General features: G+C 52.3%; 4 non-coding genes across 4 annotated transcripts; 1 reads left to right on the top strand and 3 right to left on the bottom strand.

The window, feature by feature from the left end:
• Positions 1–658: 658 nt before the first annotated feature.
• On the bottom strand, positions 659–731 carry TRNAF-GAA (transfer RNA phenylalanine (anticodon GAA)). The gene has a single exon. It is a non-coding gene; the product is annotated as a tRNA-Phe (tRNA).
• Positions 732–2,748: 2,017 nt separating this feature from the next.
• On the bottom strand, positions 2,749–2,820 carry TRNAC-GCA (transfer RNA cysteine (anticodon GCA)). The gene has a single exon. It is a non-coding gene; the product is annotated as a tRNA-Cys (tRNA).
• A 348-nt stretch (positions 2,821–3,168) lies between these two features.
• Positions 3,169–3,240, bottom strand: TRNAG-UCC (transfer RNA glycine (anticodon UCC)). The gene has a single exon. It is a non-coding gene; the product is annotated as a tRNA-Gly (tRNA).
• A 10,928-nt stretch (positions 3,241–14,168) lies between these two features.
• On the top strand, positions 14,169–14,242 carry TRNAT-UGU (transfer RNA threonine (anticodon UGU)). The gene has a single exon. It is a non-coding gene; the product is annotated as a tRNA-Thr (tRNA).
• Positions 14,243–22,565: the final 8,323 nt, after the last annotated feature.

Below are 22,565 nucleotides of genomic sequence, written 5' to 3'. Positions count from 1 at the left end.
GGATGCATGTGCCTGACCCAGCCCGGCTACCAGTGCGCAGCCTGAGGCAGGCCAAGCCTGGCCACCACCAGGTACCCTGGAGAGGGTGGACCAAGGACAATGATCAAGCGATTTGTCTCCTGCCATTGTTCTCCAGCCTCTGACAAACAGAGGCCAAGGACACCATTTTATCCCCTGGCTAATAGCCTTTTATGGACCTAACCTCCATGAAATTAAATTATCTAACATATGGCCCTGCAGAGAAAGGCCACCTCCCCCCACCTAGAACAAGTTAGACCCAAGGTAAATGAATTCCAGGAAAGGTATGTGAGGGCCAGCACCCCTCTGGGGAAGCACTGAGCATACTGTGAGGACCTGGACCCAATCCCAGGGTGTGGGGAGCCCCAGAGATAGTTGTGGAGTCTGGGATGGAGACACCTGGGCAGCAGCAGAACAAGGCTGATGACCTGCCATGTTCCAGCCAGGCCAACAGGGAGTGTTTCTTGTGGTGTGATCTGACTTCCCACCCCACCCCTGTAGCCGCCCTGCTTGAGACCAGGGCCAAGGGAAAGCAGGAAGAGCCCAGGCTGCAGCTGCAGCACAGCTCCCCTTTCACCCCTGCAGGGCAACTTGTGACCACAGCTCTAAGCAAACACACCAACTTGAAGTTATTAGCACCTGCCAAAGCCTGGGATTGAACCAGGGACCTTTACATCTTCAGTCTAACACTCTCCCCACTGAACTACTTTGGCTGCTGCAAAAGCTTGTCTGGCCTGTAATTCTCTGTCCGGGATGTTTGGCAGCTGGGCCACCCTCACAGCCCAGAGCCAAGGTTCCCTCTAAGCCAGGCCTGGGCAATACAGGCCAGTGGGCTGGATCCAGCCCATGAAGCCACCCAATATGGCAGCAAGAAGCCTCAGGCAGATTCCCTGCTCGCCCTGCCCCCATGCACAGCTGAGAGAAGGAGCTGCTGGGCCCTTTGTGTCTCAGCTGTAGAGGAAAAGGCTTCATGCCTGGTCCCTGCTCCAAGCTTGTTTGTGGCCAATGGGAGCTGCCTGCTTGAAGCCCTGGCCAGTCCCCACAAGCTCTTATTCACCCAGGGGTATGATCTGTGCCAAAGAAGGAGCTGCCTGAGAAATGTGCTTGGCTGCTGGGAGTGTCTCCCAGTCAGAGCCTGCCTCTGGCACCCCAGCCCCTCCCTTCCCTCAACCCACTGGTACCCCACTTAAACCAAACTCTCTGCCTCCCTGAACGCCCAACCCTCCCAGATCCTGCACCCCAATTCTCTGCCCCAGATCACAACCCAACACGCTGCAACCGTTCCTGCACCCCAGTCCTCTGCCCCAAGCTCCTGTCTGCACCAACCTGCATCCCAGACCCCCACCTCCTCCGTTAATACCATGGAAAAGTGCAGCCCTGGGAGTGGTTCCCCATGAAAACTCATTGCCCACCCCTGCCCTGAAGTGTGCTGCCATGTCTCCCCAGAGCCCTTAGGCTGGCACCGGGAAGGCCTGAGTCCAGGCAGTGCCCAGGGGAGCCCAGCAAGGGTGGAGGGAATGGCTGGAATTTGCGGGTGGGGCCGGGGACTGTTCTGAAAGGCTGCAGGTGCAATTAGACCCTTTTGTCCTTCCCTGTTTCACCCCAGCGCTGAGCAACACTCAGTGTCGGTCTGAGCATCCGTCCTGCTCTGGGACGTGTCTCTGTGGCAGGAACCCGCCCAGGCGGCTCTCGCAGTGAGGCCCCTCCCTGGCAGCACCGAGCAGTGAGAGCTGAGTGAAGGGAAGAGGCAGTACCTGGGTGCGGGAAGGGGGGTGACAGGAAGGGAAGACTCCATGGACATGTAAGAGGGAGGCTCTGCCCTGGCCAGTGGGGAATCGTTGCCTCTCCGAGGGGCCCAGGCCTGGTGGGTCATTTCCCTAGGTTACTGAGTCGGGGCTGGAGCCAGTTCTGTGTTGTCTCCTTCAACAACCAAACTGAACCAATGGATCTTGTGCCCACCTGACACTGCGCTGGGCTAGTGCTGTGTGTGCCACAGAGCTTCCTGCAGCGCTGCCCATGCAGGAGAGGGGAGGGCAGTTAGAGTCACCCAGCTCTGCCCCTTCTGAAAATGGCAAGTGTTGTCTTAGCAGTGAGGGAGAGGTGGGAAGGAGCCTGAAGTAATCTCTTGGATCACAGCTGCTGTAACATGTGGCAGTGAGGTGAGAAAAATGACTAGGCAGTGTCTATGTGAAACATCAGGCTGGTTTCCCTGAGTGGGAATCAAATCCAGGCCACAGCAGGGAGAGTGCTGGATCCTAACCACTAGATCACCAGAGACACAAGAAGTATACCTTTTTGCTTACCCACATTAGCCTTTCACAGGCTATTTTCTGTCCACTTCAGGATGGGGGGAGGGTCCATTCTCCGTTGCCCAGAGGGGACAAGAACAGCCAAACAGAACATCAGAACAGCCAGACTGGGCCATGCCAGTTGTCCAACTAGCCCAGGATCCTGTCTCACAACAGCAGCCAATTTCATTGTGCCGAGGGAATCCTCAGGACAGACAGTTATTAAGTGATCCCTCCATTCCCAGCTCCTGGAATACACCAGCTAGGGTCACCTTCCCTGTCCATCCTGGCTAAATGCCATTCATTGTGGCCCCCGAGACTTCCAAAGTTGAGTAGTTCTGAATTAAAGGTTCTTATTAATGTCAAGAACCTCAAGCAATGTAAAGCCAGAGTGCGATAGGACTGGAAAGGAAAATATTTTCATGAGAAGGAATTTTTTCCAAGGGGGAACTTGGAGTTGAACCAAAGACCACTTGATCTGCTGTCAAACACTCTACCACTGAGCTATACCCCCATGGAATTTGGTTTCTACATCCAGTGTTAGGAACTGAGCAGGAAACAAGGCTTTTGTGTAACACACGTCTCAGGTGGGAGGGACCCTCACTGACCCCAGATTGTGACTGGTCCTAACAAGGGATTTGCCCTGAAAGCAGCAGAGCTGGGGCACAACAGAGAGTCTTGAGCAATGAAGGGGCTGGAGGGAAGCCAGGAGAGAAGAGGCCAACCTGAGAGCCCAAGGGGCCCCCATTAGGTGTCAGCTGTAGGGACCAAGGTGAGAGGCAGCAGGACCCACTTGTGCCTTTTTTTCCCCCAGGGTTAAAGTAAAAACTCTGCAGAGAATCATAATCTAACCTCTCCACATTGCATTGACTGGCAATTGAACCCAGGTCAACTGCTTGGAAGACAGCTATGCTCACCACTATACCACCAATGCCCATGCTGAGCATGCCTGTGAAAATTAGTGAGGAAAGTCCATATCTGCCATGAAGCACACTTGAGGCGAAAGGGTGCCCATGTGGTCTGGGGTAAAGCATAACTTCTTGCCCGATTGGCTAAAATCATGGGGAGGACGAGGGGGGGGGTGATGCTGGGGCAGAAACAGCCCTGTCGCTCTCTGTGGTGTGAGGGATTGGGTGGCATAGGAATAGCAGAGGTTTCTGAGTGGGCGAGTACAGCTTCTTGTCTCCTGGGCTAAGTTCAAGAGCAGCCAAGGGGGAGGCAGGAAAGTGGCTGTCAGACACTGTGGCTATATCTACACTCGTGGCTTCTTGCGCGAGTAATATGAAAGAAAAACCCTCTTGCACAATGCCGTTCTTCCTGTCAAGTAATAGGTGTAACTGCCCCTTTTTCTTGCGCAAGAAGGGGCAGTGTAGATGCTCCTTCTTATGCAAGAGCCTCTTCTGAAAAAAATGGTGGCTCATTAGGTATGCAAATGAGGCTCAGCGATATTCCACGCTTAGCCTCATTTGCATATTACTCGCGCAAGAAGCCACGAGAGTAGACATAGCCTCTGTGCGGCACAGGGATACAGACCAAGAGCTGCCCTCATGTTTTTTGTCATGAAGTGTTTCTCGGCCGTTCAGCTAAGATCGAGTGCTTCCAGCTACTCAGAGATCCATGTCACAGGCACAAGCCCCCAGACACCCCCTCTGGCCCTTCCAGGGACACATCGCAGGACCAAGCAAGTGGCAGCAAGTGCTGGGCACTCTCATGGTCCAGGCCAGAGATAAAGCTGTGGTCCGAGGAGGAATCTCTGCAGGCCTGGCAGTCCAGGCAGAGGAATGCAGATATTTATGGCCGTATGGCTAACGGCCTTGCAAAGAAAGGCCACCTCCCCCCACCCCAGACCAAGTCAGAGCCAAGGTCAAGGAATTGCTGCAGGGGTATGTGAGGACCTGTGAGCATAGCTCCCACACTGGGGAAGCACCATAGCACTGTGCATACTGCGAGGAACTGGACCAAGTCCTGGGGAACCCCTGTCTCCAGGGTCAGTTGTAGAGTCTGGGATGGAGACGCCTGGGCAGCAATGGCCGTAGCTTCAGGATGACAACCCTGATGACCAGGAGCTCCAGGATGAGGAGAAGGAGGATTCCAGGAACGTTGTGACCCTCACCCTGGAACATGTCCCCCAGATACAAGAGGCCTCCCAAATGTCTTCGGGCACTGGGGAGGGAACATCAGGTGAGTGCTGTGAGGTTGCAACACACAAAGGGCAGGCGGAAGCACAGGGGATGATGCGCTATCGTGACACATCATGCTGATCGTAGGTGGGGGGACACCACACATGTCTGACCTCATAAAGGGCCGTCCCCCCACACCATGTGTGCAAGGCACCACCTGCTCCTGCAGAATGTGCTCCCAGTGGCTAATTTCCTAACACTGGATGCAAACAAGCAAATGTAATGGGGGTGTAGCTCAGTGGGAGAGTGTTTGACTACAGGCAAAGTGGTCCCTGGTTCAACTCCAAGTGCTCCCAAAAGGTTGATCAACTTCAATGAAACCTTTGTATCTTCAGGTGTGTCACATTCTGGGTTTCTCTTGTGCAGCGATTACTATAAACGCCTAATGTGTTAATGCCTGTAAACCAGGCAAACCCATCTCTCAACTGAAACAAGTTCAAACCTGCTGTGTGTCTGATTTCTATTCCCATCAATTCAACAAAGCTGAGATCTGAATTCCTGTTGGCAGGTCCTTGGTCTGCATGGGCTGTCCTGTGCAGAAGAACACGAATCACACCCAGTAGAAGAGGAATGGCTGCAATCAATCCTTTGGAGTTTGATTTAGCAAGTCCAACTAAGACTCACTAAATCAAATCAAATTCAGAGGGTACCCCACCAGCTTCCAGTAGTTCTACTCTTTGCTTCCTTTGGGTTCCTGCAGTAGGGACACAGCCAGGCTCAACTGAAGGAAGCCAACTCTCGCTACGTAGGGTATGTTTACACTTGTACCCTCTTTCCAAGAAGGGATGCAAATGTAAAGATTGAAAACTGTAAATGAAGCCACCAGGGACACATGCAATGGGCCTGCAAAAAAATGAAACATGAAACAGCTGAGCACTTTTCAGAGAACAGGCCATAGCTCTGCTTGGAGATGCTCCATCATGTATAGATTTTGTGCCAGGCCAGACTGCTGGGAGGAGGCTCTGGCCATGGACTTTCCTCCCCTCTCTGTTACCTCCTGCACCTGGGGCTGAAAGGGACGTGAGCTGCAGGCTGGTCCTGCCCAGCTGCCTTCCCCAGTGGGAGCAGAAAATGCTTCTGGAAGGGATCACACACTGTCCTCAATGCACTGGCCTGAGGGCCTGAATTCTTGCTGCCCCTGGGTGTACCCAAATGCCCCTTCTGTGACCAACCGGGCCGTATCTGGGCACAGCTGAGGGCGTCCGCTCAGGGTGAATTGCTCAACTTCGGGGCTCCTTACTGCCCCCAGACTGGTGACCTCTCCAAACAGGCCACAAACCAGTCCCACAGAGCGCTTCAGCTGCCTGCCTGAAGCCTCACGAGCAAAACCCCTCTGACACCCCAGCAATATCCATGCCCCAGATGGCCCCTGGCCTCATACACAGGTGGGGGGGGGGGTCTTAGAACCCAATCCCACCTACCCCGAACAAGTTCTTTCTGGTTCCAAGAAACCAGCCACAGATCCCTGGTCAATTTACCCTTTGGACCTTACCCACAAATCACACTGAGACAATCCTTTAGCATCTAACATCTATAGGTTTATTACTACAATAAAGAAAAGCATCAGAGTAAGGTTGTTAAAGGATAGAATCTCCCAGTTCTCAATGCAGGCTCTAGCAGAGATGTTACAGCTGCTGACTTAAGTCCTTGTTGCGCATCCTAGGATCAGGATGGGTCCGCAGTTCTTTCCAGCTCTTCGATCCCTGCATTGCTGCCTCTGGGATGAAGTGCTGAGCTGAGTACCAAGATGGAGTCAGCCACATGGCCGCTTTATACATCCTTCCTGGTCTCTTCTTGGCTGCAGCAGGACACCTGGCCAGCAGCCTATCCCCTTGTTCCTTGCTGGCAGCCCTTAGGCTCAGCCCTCATTCTTTAGGTGTGTCCTTGGCCCATTGAGTGCCATTGTCCAAAAGGGCCTCTCTAATTAGCATGTCCATAGGCCGGGCTCTGCCCACTGCTCAACCACATGCAGAGAAATATTCAGTATCCACACAGATTACAGATTCCTAACTACACACACAGACATTATACAATCACATGACTAGCGTACATATGATTAGCAGACAGTGAGCTTCTATTCAACACCCCAGATGGCCCCCTTTTATACCATTTTTGGGGCCAACATCCCCACCTATGAGTGCAGCAGTGATCTGGCTGCTTCCCACAAATTCGGTAACGTGACTCTTTAGAAGAGGCAGGCTCCTCAGCTCACACCCCTTCTGTCACACAAAGCTTTCAAACGGCGTTGATTTTCTTCCATCTCCCCTTGCTTGTTGCTGGGCTAAAAGAAATCCTGAAACCAGCCCCGTCTCCTGTCACTGGACAGATGGCCCTGTGCTGGGATATGAGAAAGGATTCTAGTGATGCTCCTCGCAGCCCAGGAGAAGAAGGGGGCTCTGGGTGGAAGGAAACCAGGTAAAGCTGGTCCCAGGGGGCATGAGCTGGGGCACCAGTTTGGCTCAGTTGAGTGAGGGGTGGTTGGTTCAGATCCCATGGTGTCGAGGGCAGCGCTCACAACTCGGAACCCTGGAATCTGAGGCCCCATTCCTGCCTCCCTTCCTGGGCTGACCCAGTGGCCGAAAGGGGCTGCGGCTGCTGCTGACAGGGAAGAAGCTGGGAGGCAAGGTGCTGGCACAAAGAGATTCCGGCTGCCTCTTTGCCCTGGGTCTCCATGTGCCATGCCAGCTGCCAGCCACCTTGACCAACCCTCAAACCAGCTGGACTAGCCAAGCACATCACAGTTATGTCCCTGCAGGTGTCTGAGGCACCTTTCTTGAAAGGGCCACTGGTGAAGTGCATTTTGGTAGGATGGCTAGCTCAGTTAGTTAGAGCATGGTGCTAATAATGCCAAGGTCATAGGTTCAAACCCCATGCTGGCCATAGGCGTGTTTGGTTTGGTGACTTCCCTTCTGTTAGCTGCCTGCTATTGAAAGGAAAGGAAAGCAGAAATAAGCAAAATGTGAGCTTTGCAGGAAGCAGGGCAGAGATCTGGTAGGGGGAGGCTCCAGTCTGCACAGCCCCAGTGGCTAAAAGGGCCTGGGCCTGGCTTCCTGTCCCCAAAAGCAGGGGAACTGATGCCCAACCACAACATCACTGCTGTTGTTTGCTCCTTTGCTCCTTTAAACTGATGCTGCAGTGGCTACCTCAAGGCATCAAGGCACCAGCTGGGGGGCAGGCTCTGGAGCCCAAGCCACACGGGGAGACTCAATATGACTGGGAGGCCTGGAGCCTGTGTGTCCTGCACAGAGGCTGCTGCTGGTGGCCTGATTCAGTGGCCCAGCAGCTCAAGTTCCCCTGAACCAGCTTCTCCCCCTGGAGCCACCCAGCACTGCTGAGGCCCCTGACATGAGGCAGTGGGACCATCAGAGGAAGGTGCCAGCCTTAGCCCTTCCTCCCAGCCTCCTCCTCCTCCCCCTCCCAGGTTCTTTCCCCAGCCCCTCCCCAGTTCTACATTTCCCATTTCCCACATAAAAAACAGAGAGTTTGTTCTTTCAACAGGGCAAAGTCCTGTTTGTGTTACCGGGAGGGGGAGAGGAAAGTGGGAAGGGGGTGTTGGGGTGTGTTTGGAGCGGGGGAGGCACAGAGGGCAAAAAATGAGGAGTAATGTTAGTTCGAACCAAGGGGCTGGGTTTGAACTACTGCAGAAAAAAGGACTCTGCTCCTGGAGCTGCCCTGTCCTCTCCAGAGCCCTTAGGCTGGCACAGGGGAGGCCTGAGTCCAGACAGTGCCCAGCGAGGGTGGAGGGAAGGGCTGGTGGCTGTTTTGGGTGCAGCTGGTGGCTGTTCTGAAAGGCTGCAGGTGCCGTTAGACCCTTTTGTCCTTCCCTGTCTCACCCCAGCTCTGAGCTACACTCAGTGTCGGTCTGAGCATCCGTCCTGTTCTGGGACGTGTCTCTGTGGCAGGAACCTGCCCAGGCGGCTCTCGCAGTGAGGCCCCTCCCTGGTAGCACCGAGCAGTGAGAGCTGAGTGAAGGGGGAGGCAGGACCAGGGGGAGAAGGCTCCATGACTGTGTCAGAGGGAGGCTCTGCCCTGGCCAGTGGGGAATCGTTGCCTCTCCAAGGGGCCCAGGCCTGGTGGGACATTTCCCCAGGTTACTGAGTGGGGGCTGGAGCCAATTCTGGGTTGTCTCCTTCAACAGCAAAACTGAACACTGCACTGGGCTAGTGCTGTGTGCGCCTATGCAGGAGAGGGGAGGGGCGGTTAGAGTCACCCAGCTCTGCCCCTTCTGAAAATGGCAAGTGTTGTCTTAGCAGTGTGGGCGAGGTGGGAAAGAGGACTTGAGTTAACCTTTTGGGTCACAGCTGCTGTAACATGTGGAGAGAAAAATGGCAAGGGAACTGTTATGTGAAAGTTGAGGACAGTTTCCCTGAGTGGGAATTGAACCAAAGCCACAGCAGTGGGAGAACTGGAACCTAACCACTAGAGCATCAGGGACACAAGGCACAAGCATCTTTGCTCACCTACACTAGCCTTCCACAGGACATCAAAGCAACCAGACTGGGCCTTGCCAGTTGTCCAGCTAGCCCAGGATCCTGTCTCATGACAGCAGCCAATTTCATTGTCCCGAGGGAATCCTCAGGACAGACAGTTATTAAGTGATCCCTCCATTCCCAGCTTCTGGAATACACCAGCTAGGGACACCAGCCCTGTCCATCCTGGTTAAATGCCATTGATTGACATTTACATTAAATCATCCAGTTCTTTTTTGGACTTTCTTATAGATTTCATCTTCACAACATCCTCTGGGAAGGAGTTCCACTGGGAGCAAAAATGCTTCCTTTTTAACTTGGTTACTAACCAGTTTTATTCTGTCACCCTGGTTCTTAAGTAGGTGAAAAAATAATTTCTTATTTGCTTTCTGCACCCCTGTCATTATCACATAAACCCCTGTCCCATCGCCCCTTGCTTGTCCCTTTCCCAAGCTGAGAAGAAGAAGTTCCATGAACTCCTGGGAGCTGCTTACCAAAGAAGAGGCATTTCCAGCAGAGAAGATGGCCAAGCCCAATCCCCCTACACAAAGCCCCAGGAAATACCTGGGAAAGCTCCCTCTCAGGCAGCTCTACGGAATGGATCCGGCTGGCCATCGGGCTGACTAACGCCATCAACAGACGAGTCCCAGTGAGACTTCTCAGCCCAAGTGCAGAGACAGTGGAGTCTCCCACTCCCAGCCCAGTGGCAGAGGGACAGCGCCCTGAGGAGGTGGGTCCTGAGGCAGAGGAAACCTTTGAAGGGAACAGAGACAAGGGAGACGTGAGGTAGAAGAAGGGGAACAAGTCGCCTCTTGTCAAGTGTGATGTGGTGGGAAAGTTCCGGTTCCGGTGCAAGCCGAGCTCCAAGGGCTGGTTCCTGCCCTGGTGGCTCCTTGCAGGGCCTGGCTTGAGAAGCGCCAAGAAGTGCCGTGTGTGGCCAGGAGAGAGGGTGGGGAGAACGGAAGGTGTTGGAGCAAGCTGGGGCTGCTGGGTCTTGGGGGATTTGAGCATCGGGGGGGGGGTCTTACCTGGTTTTGTGTCCCCTTGCAGCAAAGGCCACAGATGTCCCAGGGGCTGGAGGTGCTGCCATTGGCCTTGGCCTATGTGGCTGCACTGCACTGGTCCCTACCAAGGCACCACTGAGGAGCCTCAACCCCAGCGCTGCCTCCTCCCACCTCAGCCTAACCTGCCTAGGGCTATGTCTACACTCGCGGCTTTTTGTGTGAGTAATATGCAAATGAGGCTAAGCATGGAATATCGCTGAGCATCATTTGCATACCTAATGGGCCACCATTTGTTTCAGAAGAGGCTGTTGTGCCAGAAGGAGCATCTACACTGCCCCTTCTGGCACAAGAAAAACCCTCCTGTGCAATGCTGTTCTTCCTGAAAGGTAATAGATGTAACGGCATTGCACAAAAGCGTTTTTCTTGTGCAAGAAGGGGCAGCGTAGACAGCTCCTTCTTGAGCAAGAGCCTCTTCTGCAATTTCTGCTGAGATGTGTTTTAGTAGTTAAATTCCTGGATTGCCCTTGCTCATTAAAACTGCTGTCATATGGTTGGAAATGGGGAAAATATTGCATTTTATTAACATCAGCAGAACTGATTTACTTAGGACCTGTGTGTTGTGTAGTCTTGCCTTAATCTTTGTATTCATGCCCATCAATGTGAAAGAAGATATTTGCATCTATATTTGCATATACAGACAACTGTGTATAATTCCCTGTAATATTATCACTCTCATATAACTTTGTATTAACATCTTCTCCTTTTAGATATATCTCTAAGGCTATGTCTACACTCGCGGCTTCTTGCGCAAGAACATCTTGTGCAAGGATTCTTGTGCAACAAGTCGTGCGCAAGAAAACGTCCACACTTCCACGTGCACGCTGTGCTTTTGCGCAAGAGCTCTCATGGCAGTGTGGACGCTCTTTTGTGCAAGACGGGTGAGGATGTGGAAGGTAGAGCAGTCAGGGCACAGGATTTGGGATGGGGGGAGTCTTGGGGCTGGGACTGTGTTTGTGTGTCGAGGGGATCCCTCTGCTCTGGGCTCCCCGACGCCCTTTAACACTCAAGGGCTTTCTCTGCAGTGCACTTGGTGCCGTGAGAACAAAGCTTGGAAAGGGGGTTGATTTTCCTCCATCTCCCCTTGCTACACTAAAAGAAATCCAGAAACGGGCCTCTTTACCCGTTACTAGAGAGATGGTCCTGGGATGGGGGACTACTGCAGCATAAAGCTTGGCTAGCTCAGTTGGTAAAGCATAACTCAGGGTCATAAGTTCAAACCCCATGCTAGGTGGTGACCTTCTTTAACTCACAGTCTACAAGCAATTCACTTTCAGCTTTCACCAGGGTTCTAGAAAGAAAAAGTCTAGTCCTGGGGTCCAGCTTTAGTAGAACCGGAGAGAGAACAAACTGCATTTTCCATCTTCTGAGGAGAAGAGAAGAGGATTTTCTTCTCCTCAGTTCTAGCCACATGAGCCCAGGGAGGAGAAAAAACAACCCTCCACCCGCTGATTGTCCTCTGTCAGCTTCTGTAGCTTCACCTCCTTCCACAGCAGCTCCAGCTTTGAGCTACAAATCTATGTGTGTAGCCATATGGAATACTGAGTTTTCAGGCTGGCCTCTGCACTTCTGGCTTCCCTCCTTCTGCTTCATCCTTCTGGCTACGACTACATGGCACATTTATTTTGGAAAAAGCTGGTCTTGAATAGTTATTACAAAATATCTTATTTCGAACTAGCACGTCTACACTGCAGGGAAACCTCAGCATAGTCCGAGGCAGGCTCCCCAGTATAGATGAGCTACCTCGATTTAGAGCCCCTGGAAGAATAACTTAGAATGGCCCCGGGGAGGGGCTAGTTCAAACTAGCAGCAGTGGCGCAGCTACACAGGCCTTTTTTTAAAATAGCTAATTTGGAATAGGCGTTATTCTTTGTAGAATGAGGTTTGCAGAAGTCGAAACAAGCCATCTGTTACTTCAGAATTATTTCAAAATAACGGAATTGCTGTGTAGACTCTTGCATTATTATTGTGGAATAACGGCCATTGTTCCAAAAGAACTTTTCTGTGTGGAGAGAACCTGTGCAGCCCAAGAAATGTGATTGGCAGCTTGTACCCACAATCTTTCTGTCAATTGCAGTAGAGAGCTCTGAAGACATAGACCCAAGGCAACCACCTTGATTGCCTTCTGCTGAGGCCAGGCTGGAGGAACAACAATCACTCCTTTGAGGTGGAGTTGAACCAGCAACCTAAGGATCACTTGCTAAGCACTTACTACAGTCCACTGCTCTGCCAGCTGAGCTATTGAAGGGAGCCTGACTAAAAGTAGCTGGTCCAGGTTGTCCCTTCTACAAGTCTCGGGGCACATGCTCCCCCAAGTATATGGCATTGCTGATGAGGGGCAGAGGAGCCAGGTGCTGTCACAGGTGTTGTACCAATAAAAGCAAGCAGGATCTTATGAGGGGGATAAGGCAAAAAGCCACATTTATTGTAAAGATAATAATAAAGAATAAAGAAAAGAGAGAAGCAAACAATGTGGTTTAGCTACTTATTCCTATCACTACTTAACCCTTATACACTTTTATATATATATATATATATATATATATATATATATATATATATATATATATATATATATATATATATATAAACACATTCATTCATTCAATCATTCATCCATTCATTCAGGTTCTATGTAGTTGTTATAGTTACCAGCCTGGAAGTTGCTTATGACAGAATACTGGCTGGGTATTCTGTACACAAGTGAGGGTAGTGGGGAGCAAAGTCCTGATCAGATGCGCATCTGAAGCTCCTGGTGGGCTGGCAGCAGAACCTTGGACTCTGACTCCATAGTCTTTTAGTCCAGTTCTTATAGGAATTTCTTCCTATGCCAGTCTATGGGAATTGCTGCATCATGCTGATGTCCAGGGTGGCTGTCAGGTGCTCGTCAGTGATCTCATAGGGTGGGCCTCCAGTACTTGGTTTTCTCCACTTGACACCTTTTTGTTGCACTGGCACCTGATGCCTTCTTCAGCCCTTTGATGCTGAATTCTCAGGCTGGCACCTCTCAAAACCATTCATTCATCGTCCAAGCACTCTCTTTCTTACATGCATTCCCTAATTCATGTTTCCCATACAGTATTTTGTATAATAACTACTTTACATATACAAGAGTTGTAGTTACAAAAAGTCACAAGTTTCTGGGTGGCATTTCTTAAAACATTCTCTCTCTGAGTGCTGAGTTACTGTTATAGTTACAATGTTTCACTTTGTGATTAGGGTTAATTGCTTCACAATGCTTTGAAGAGAATGGGCGTCAATTGTGTAACAATAAGTTTGAGCGTGCCCTGGGACACAGAGAAGGGGAGCTGTTTCTGGCTACATAGTATTATATTTTTAACAGTTTTAAGTTACATGACCTAATATTACATTTAACAATCTTTAAACATTTAACAATCTTAAGAAATAATAATAATAATAAATCTAAACACTTTAAGTTGTGGAGAACAAATTATGGGGAGTCACTTCCACTTGGAGGAATCATTTTTAATACCTTTATATGTTATCCCTACACAGGTACTTCACATGCAGACGGACCCCTTGAGTGAAACCTGAGCTAGATCCATCCATGTCACAGCAAAAGGAAGAAAGTTGGGTTCTTCTCACGTGTCTTCTTTGTTCCAGAGTCTCTAGGGGTGCGGTCAGGGCAGGTCCACAAAAAAACAAACCACTTGAATGAACCTTGGTCTAGAAACTCACAGAAACACCCCTGAGAGTTTCCTTGCCTCTACTTAAATGTTGACAAAAGTTTTGTTACTAACTCCTTGGCCAACTCCAATTGCTGTGGGGTTAAGAAATTCTCTTTCCTTAATTCTGTGTCCTCAGGAAGGGAGCAAATTGAAGAAGGCCACGTCCCCTTCTGGAGGCTCTAACCCAAACCCTAGGGCCAAGGGATTTACAAGCCAGCTGATTAATGTTTGTTGCACTTCTCCCTCCCCACATCTAGGCCAAACCTCAAAGGCCACTCTACAGCCCCAGCAGCTGGGGGAGATGAGCATGTCAGAGCCGCTGCCCACTGAGCTGTAGCCGTCTGTGCTCAGCGAACCAGACACTGCAAGGGCTGGAGGGAAATGGGGATTGGCTGCACTTTGGGCGTCAAAGATGTTGTCTGGGACCATACAATAGAACAGTTTCACCAAGCTTCCTGGGGAGGGCACCATGGCTCAGTTGGCTACAGCACCTGTCTTGTAAACAGGAGATCCTGGGTTCAATTCCCAGTGGTGCCTTGCTGTGGCCTTTGATCACATTTTCCTATGTGTTTCTGGGATACAGAAGAGGCCTCCCCTGGCCACTTATAGAACTGTTGGTTCAAAAAAAGGCTGATCAGAGAGGAGTGTTGGAAAGAAGGAAACCACAAGTGAAAAGCACCTGATGCCCAAGTACCCTAACTCTCCATGGCTGCAGAGGTTGCACCCTCAGGCTCTCTGAGCACAGGAACCCCCAGGGAATTACAAGGGCACTTGGTGCTGGCTCTCCTGTCCCAGCAATTGCAGTCAGAGCCCTGCCTTGCCAGTGCCAGACACAGCAGCCTCTGCACCCGCTCCAGGCTTGTGGTTTCCTTCTTTGCGACACTCCTCCCCAATCAGCCTTTTCCTGAACCAGCAGTTCCATAAGTGACCAGGGGAGGCCTCTCCTGTGTCCCAGGAGGACCTAGGAAAATGTGAGCTGCCACCGCACATGAAGCCCTCATCGCTGCTGGAGCCAGTCCCTGTGCTCAGCAGCCAGCTGCTAGCATGTGCAGGCTGGGATGCTGTGTGCAGGCAGCCTGCACATGCAGGATATGATGTAGTGTGCTGTGAGCGGAATGGCATGACCCCATTCCTGCCTCCCTTCCCGTGCTGACCCAGTGGCCGAAAGGGGCTGCGGCTGCTGCTGACTGGGCAGAAGCTGGGTGGCAAGATACTGGCAGCAAGAGATTCTGGCTGCCTCTTTGCCCTGAGTCTCAGTGCACCATGTCGACCGCCAGCCATCTTGACCAAACCTCAAACCAGCTGGACTAGCCAGCCCATGACAGTGAGTTTCTAGTAGCCCTATCAGAGAAGAGCCCTTGGCAGCTGCAGAGATGTCACTGCAACTGTCTGAGGCACCTTTCTTGAAAGGGCCACTTGTGACCTTCTCATTTAACAGGGCTGGCTAATAACACCAAGGCCATGGGTTCAAGTCCCATGCTGGCCACGGGGTTGTTTGATTTCTTGACTTGCCCTAATTTTGCCACCTGCTATGGCCAGGGAAGCAGAAACAAGCAAAAGGCTGAGAGCTTTGCAGGACTCAGGCCAGAGAACTGGTAGGAGGAGGCTCCAGCCTGCACGGACCCAGAGGCTAAAAGGGCCTTGGCCTGGCCAGCTTCCCCCAATAGCAGGGAAACTCTTCTCTTCCCTCCATTGTCCCCAGTGGGGTGACCTGATGCCTGAATTCCTGCTACAGCAGTGGCTGCCCCAAGGCTCCCTGTGGGGGGCAGGCTCCCCAGCACAAGGCACAGAGGGAGGCTCAATATGTCCAGGAGGCTTAGAGCATGTACCCAACCCACAGTGCTGGTGCCAACCACCTGGTCGCCTGCTTCAATAGCCCGGCAGCTCCCCCCAACCCAAACTCTCTCCTGTTCAAATCCCCTCCTGAACCCACACCTGTCCCTCCTCCTCCAGCTTCTCCCCATGGCTGCCGAGCTCCCTGCGTATGAGGCAGTGGGACCACCCGAGTCAGTGGCTAGTCCCAGCCCCATCACTGAGACTTCCTCCCCTTTCCACCAGCCGCCTCCCGTTTTCCAGGTTCTTTCTCCAGCTCCTCCCCAGTTTTACATTCCCCACATAAAATCCAGAGAGTTTGTTCTTTCAGCAGGGTAAAGTCCTGTTCGTTTTACCAGCAGAGGAGGCGGGAACAGAAAGTGGGACGGGTGGGCAGGGGAAGGGGGGGTGTGGAGCGGAGGGTGGGAGGCACAGAGGGGCAATACAGAAACCCCTTGTGGGGGCACCCAGGGGAGAGTCTCACAGGTGTCCTTGTCTGGAATTCTCCCTCAGGGCCTCTCAGATGCACAAGCCCCCTGACGGGCTGCTGGATGGCAGCTGTGTACTGCTGCTGAAGGGCCCTTGCGAGCTGCTCAGCCTCTGGCCCCCACCCTGGCAGAAACATCTCCCCCTTGTGCTCACAACTATTCTGGAGGCCACCCCAGGCCACCACCACTTGGGAGACATTCGACTCGCCAAGGTCCAGCCAGGGGAGCAGACAGCGGAACCTCCCTTTGAGGGGCCTGAAGGTGCCTCCACACCAATGCGGGCCCAGCTGAGCCTTCCTGGGAAACGTTCCTGGCTTTAGGCAGCATGTCCTGTCTAGTGCTTCATCAGCCCGGGAGCAAAGGGCAGGCAGCATCCCCCATGATGCAGAGGGGCAGGTCCACATCTCCGGCCCTGAGGGTGCAGCCAGGGGAGAAGTGCTGGGGAGCATCTTCTGGTAGAGCCTGGAGCTACAAACTATGCCGGCATCATGCGCCTTCTCCGAGAATGGACCCACATCCTGAAAGGGAGAGAAAGTGGCCTGGGAATGACTAGTGTAGCTGAGCAAACACTGCAGGTTTGTGTCTGTCAAGTGGCTAGGATTGAGCACTTCCACTGCTGCGGCCGGGGTTGGGCTCCCAGTCAGGGAAAATAGCCTCCTCTGTATTCATGAATTCTGCTAAGTCTTTGCTCTTTCATCATGGGAAGGGGCAACGGATTGAGGGAAGGGAGGGGTTGGGGTGCCAGAGGCAGGCTCTGTCTGGGAGACTCACCTGGCTGAGTCCTGGCCAACACCCCAGCACATTTTCCAGGCAGCTCCTTTCTTACACAGGCTGCAGGTGTCAAGTGCCTGGGGGAATAAGAGCCTGAGTGGAGGGGGGAGGGCTTCAGGCAGGCAGCTCCCATTGGCACTGGAAACAGTCCAGAAAAGCACAACAAAAATTATGAAAGTTTGGATCAACTGCCATATGAGAAGAGATTGGGACTTTTCACCTTAGAAAAATGGAGACAAAATGGAGATAAAATAGAGGTCTATACATCATGGCTGTTGTTGAGACTGTAAATAAGGAAAGAGATTTTTCTTCTTCTCATAATAGAAGAACTAAGGGTGCGCCATGATATTAGCAGGTTGAAAACAAACAAAAGGAAATATTTCTTCACACAGTCAACCTGTGGAACTCCTTGCCAGAGGATGTTGTGAAGACCAGGACTATAAGGGCATGTCTATACTTGGAAACTATTTTGAAATTGCTTAAATCGACTTAATAACTTACAGTCTAAGAAAACAGAAATAGCATGTCCTCAGTATGGGGAAGCCTCAGAATTAGTCCGAGGCAGGCTCTGTTACTGTTCCTTTCTGGGGGCATGGAATTAAAAACAGAGACGCAAGGCTGGGAGCAGTTGAAGCCAAGAGCCCTGTTCTACTGTGTCAACAACCTCGGAAGTGGCATGAAATCCCCTCTCCAGTTTCTAATCCTGAAATATCATCGTCTTTATGATGTAATTCCGGGCCTTTTGGTTCAGCCTTTGAACTCTGACTGCAGATGTTTGCTTACCAGAGATGGAGAGATGCCAAAACAGACTATGCCATATTGGCAAAGACTTCTGCCAAAGCCAGGAATTGAACCACAGACCTTTAGTCTAATGATCTCCCAACTGAGCTACTTTGGCAACTGCCTCAAGGACTCTGAGCAATTATCCAAAATAGCAGCAAAACTTGTTGAGCAAAAAAAAAAAAAAAAATAAACAACTTGATGGGAGGAGGGCTGGGTCACCTCATGTGCCCTCCAGGGGCATCCCCCCTCCCAGTTTGGGAACCCATGCCTTGCAGCGAACTCTGGGAGAGCTGGGATTCCACCCCAAAGGAAGGGATCAGTGAAAATTCCCACTTCACATATTATGGCCTCATCAGAGTGAATGCTGGGTGGCTAGGGTCTTGTTGCACATCTTCCCCACCCCCGGCAGCAGCTGCAGCCCCTTTCAGCCACTGGGTCAGCCCAGGAAAAGAAGTGGGAAATGGAACAAAGTAGCTTGTCTCTGTTCATGAGCTTCTCCAATGGCTGAAAGGGACAGCAGCTGCTGATGGGGGTGGGGGGAGAAAATGGGCAACAAAGACCCTCCAATGAGCTGGAATCCCAGCTCCCCCAGCATTCACTGGAAGGGGCCAGAGCAGCAAGGTGTAAAAACCATTACTCCACATGAGGTTTGAACTCACAGCCTCAACATGTCTCCCACAAGTGCTGCCTTATAAGTACTGTGCATTGGACTTTTGCACCACTGGAGCAAGTGCCATAGCTCCTGGAGCTTTGCACTTATAGGATCTCTGGGTGCTGACCCCCCACCCAGGAATCACAAGGACATGTGCTGCTGGCTTTTCTGTCCCAGCAATTGCAGCAAGAACCCTGCCTTGCCAGTGCCAGTCACAGTAGCCTCTGTACCCACTCCAGGCTTGGGATTTCCTTCTTCCCAACACTCCTCCCCAATCAGCCTTTTCCTGAACCAGCAGTTCCATGGGTGGCCAGGGGAGGCCTCTTCTGTGTTCCAGGAAGACATAAGAAAATGTGAGCAAAGGCTACAGCAAGGTACCACTGGGAATTGAACCCAGGATCTCCTGTTTATGAGGCATGTGCTTTAGCCAGCTAAGCCATGGTGCCCTCCTCAGGAAGCTTGGTGAAACTGTTCTACTCTATGGTCCCAGACCACACCTTTGACTCCCAAAGTGCAGCCATTCCCCATTTCCCTCCAGCCCTGGGGGTGTCTGGCTCCCTGGGCACAGAAAGCTACAGCTCAGTGGGCAGAGGCTCTAAAATGCACATCTCCCCCAGCCGCTGGGACTGTAGGATTTACCTTGAGATTTAGTGTTGCTGGGGGGAGGGAAAAGTGCAGCAAACATTGATCATCTCGATTATAAACCCCTGGATCTCAGGGTTTGGGTTGGAGTCCCTGGGACTGAAAACCACCCCTGAGCTCTTATCTGCCCTGAGCAAGGGCAGCAACTGTGAGTGGGGTATGGAGAAAGTTTGGGCATGTGAGTGGGACACTTATATGGCTGGCAAACAACACCACTCAATCCTCTTGAGCGGGAATTTACTTGTGGGTTGGTTCTGAACCCTGCTTGTGCCCAGGCCTGACATAACCTGCCCCACAGAATTCACACAGCAAACGGGGCTCTCAGAACACAGGGTTAGTTAGGGGGCTTGTTGCAGGGCTGTGGGGTGAAGCATCAAACCAGCCCCCTCCTGTGGGGCCTGTGAGTGTTGCAGAATCTGGGCCTCCTGCGCCTGGACAACAGCAAACAAAATGTCTCGGGGCCCCACAGAGACCCACCTGGACTGCCTGGGCCTGGGCCATGAAGCAGGAAGTGGCTGAGGCTGCGACCAGCCTGGGAGTTCCCTGGCCCCTGCCATTGCCGGCATTAGGGTTGCCAGATGGTTCCACAGAAATACTGGATTTACTTGACACTACCTCGCAATCTACATTCTACATTCCAGCTTATTTAGAAAATACCCGACATTTCTATTTCCTCATTTACACTCTCTCAGTTTGTTTCCCAAACAGAAAGTTCAAATACTGGACAGTCCGGTTCAGAACTGGACCCCTGGCAACTCTAGCCGGCATGGAAGCAAAGTGTAAGGCTGTGAGAGGAGGCCTCCTGTTGCCTCCCCCGGCCTGAGGCAACAGGGCTTCTTCCTCCCCTCTGAGGAGGGAGCAACAGAGGCCGGGCTGAAGGTTTTGTGCTGGGGCTGGAGGCTTAAGCCTGAGCTGTCGGCCTCAGTGGGACTTGCTTCTTTTCCCCACTCCTGCCTTGCTGCCTCCTTTGGCCAGCAGCGCTCAGGGGGCAGCCGGGAGAGCCGGCCGCCATGGGCAGAGGAGGCCAAGGCACAAGCCTCTTGGGGGCAACAGGTCTGGGGCCTCTAGCTTTCCCAGGCTCATGCCAAGGGGCTTTCTGTGGTGCTGGGAGGAGAGGGATGCCAGGCCCAGGCCAGTGCGAGAAGGGGCAGTGCCTGCCAGGGCAGAAAGGGTTGCTGCAGAACGTGAGACGTGGCGTTTCTGCCTGGTTTCACTCAGGGGACCTTCCCTTGCTGCTACGGACTCTTCTCCTATTACTTGAGAGACTGAAATGGGGCCATTCTTGTGGTAAAAGAGGCCAGTGTGCCTAGGCCTCCCCACACAGACCAGAGCACCCCACTGGGGACAGGACAGAGCCTTGAATCAAGCCTTTGAGAACGCGCTGATCCTCTATCCTGTGACAGGGTATTGCAGGAAGGACACTGCACACAGAGTGGCTAGCTCAGTTGGTAGAGTATGTGACTCTTAATTTCAGAGGCATAGGTTCAAGCCCCATACTAGACAATGACTTCCCTTCAGTTACATGGCAATTCAGTCTTAGCTTTCTCCAGCTCTCAGGTAGGAAAAGTGTCTGATTTCTCTAGTAGAACCCAGGAGGGAGGACACTGACTGACATTTCCAGCCTCATAGGAGAGCAGAAGCAAATTCACCCCCACCCCCAACCAAGAAAGAAGGGGGGGGAACACCTCAGTATCTGATTGCTCCCCTTCAGCACTCTGTAGCTTCCTGTCCTTCAGCATTGGCTCTGTGATGGGACAATAAGAGCATGTCTACACTGGAGTGTTATTTGGAAATAAAGTGCCTGTCTACACAGCAAGCTGTAATTTCCAATTAAGTACAAGTTGGCAGATTTCCTACTCTGACTCCAGTAACCCCCATTTCAAGGAGAGTAAGGGAAGTCAAAGGGAGTTCTCTTCCTTCCACTACCTGCTGTCAAAAGAGAAGTTCAGCTACACAAACAAGTAGTTGAAGTTGTGTATCTTAGTTTGACTTTTGCCCTGCGATGAAAACATGCCCTAACTGAGCTACTAGTTAAGAAGCTGGCAAAGGATCCCTTCCCATGGTATTAGAGTGCCAGGGAAGGGTACACACCGGGGCAGAAGGCAAAGCAGCTGGGGCTGTGAGAGACAGGAGCGGGCAGAGAAGGAATTGAATGGAGAAAGAGGGGGGCTCTTTCCGCCTGGGTTTGACACAGACCTTTTGCATGGCAGACAAATGGGATAACACCACGGAGCAGAAACAACAGGACAGAGGAAATTTTTAAACCAAAGCTTCAACCCCCCCACTTGCAGGAACAGTTTACATCCATCCACATTTACAAAATGCTTCCCCACAAACATCTCCCCAGCCTGTGTCTCTGGGAAAGATTTCTGCCAAGCCCAGTCCCAGCCCACTGGTCAGAGCCCCCTGAGAAAGAGAACACCCTCACTCCCAGCCGTGTCCCCGCCAAGGTGAGGAAAGGGAAATGAGCCACAGGCTGCTGCCCCCCTGGGTCAACAGACAAGTGGGTTGACTGTTCTCAGGGACACCACAGCAGCATCCCTGCTTCCCCTTGGAGGGGTTTTCCTCAGGGCCAGACCGAGCCATTCTGGCACCCTGGGTTGGGGAAGGGCACATGCGTGGCCCAGCCCCTGCCCGGAATGTGGGAGAGGGCGCAGGGAGCTGGCAACGGCAGGAGGCATGTGCCTTGCCCAGCCACCACCGCTGGTGCTCAGCCTGGTGCCACTGGGAGCAAGCTAAGGCTGGCCGTGTAGGACCCCACAGCCGCGGGGGGAACGGTGCTGCTGGCCAGCGCTGCAGGGGTTAACACAGCCCCTGCCTCAGGCAACCGCTGCAGGGTGGCTGGTGGGAGCTGCTGCAGCTCGCGATATGGGGGCGTGGTGCCTGATGGCAGTTATCAACTGTAAGGGGGCACAAAGCCCCTTATATCAGGCGCCCCAGGCAGCTGCCTGGCTAGCCCATGCCTTAATCCAGCCCGCCCATGCCTTAATCCGGCCCTGGGGTTCCTGCATAGAATGGCACAAGCCCCAGCCTCCAGGAGAGGGGTTCACAGCTGGGGATCTCCGGCAGCAGCCATGGGATGGTGGGAGTCAGTTACTGCAGAACAAAGGACACCAGGGCTATGTCTACACTCGCGGCTTCTTGCGCAAGTACAGCCGTTTTTGGGCAACAATCCGCAGAGCGTCCTCACTCCGTGCCTGATCTTGCGCAAGTAAATTTACAGTACGGCGTGATAAGAGAGGGCTTCTTGCGCAAGAACTACGCTCTTTTTTAACAAGTGTAAGCCCTCTTGCACAGGAGCTCTTGCGCAAGAGGGCAGTGTGGACGCTCGGCAGGGATTTCTTGCACAAGAAAGCCCTATGGCTAAAATGGCCATCAGAGCTTTCTTGCGCAAGAAAGCGCCTACACTGCCATGGGCGCTCTTGCACAAAAGCACAACTCGCAGATGGCAGGGTGGACGTTTTCTTGCGCAAGAAGCCACGAGTGTAGACATAGCTCAGGAGTGGGAGAAACTAACCATCTGCTTTATTTGCAAAGGAGAAACAAAGATAAACTCTTGTCCCCATCTCCACACCGCTGACCCTGGCACTTTGCACCCCCAGCCAGTGCCGGATTAATTCATGGGCTAGCAGGGGTGCCAACCTATGGAGGCACCTGATTGAAGAGGTAAAGGATGCCACATCAGGTGCCCCTATAGGTTTCCGCCATGGGG

This window comes from Pelodiscus sinensis, chromosome 31, assembly GCF_049634645.1.
Source record: "Pelodiscus sinensis isolate JC-2024 chromosome 31, ASM4963464v1, whole genome shotgun sequence".
Lineage (NCBI taxonomy): Eukaryota > Metazoa > Chordata > Testudines > Trionychidae > Pelodiscus > Pelodiscus sinensis.
The sequence above is the reverse complement of the archived record's forward strand: the minus strand, read 5'-3'. Positions and strand labels throughout refer to the sequence as shown.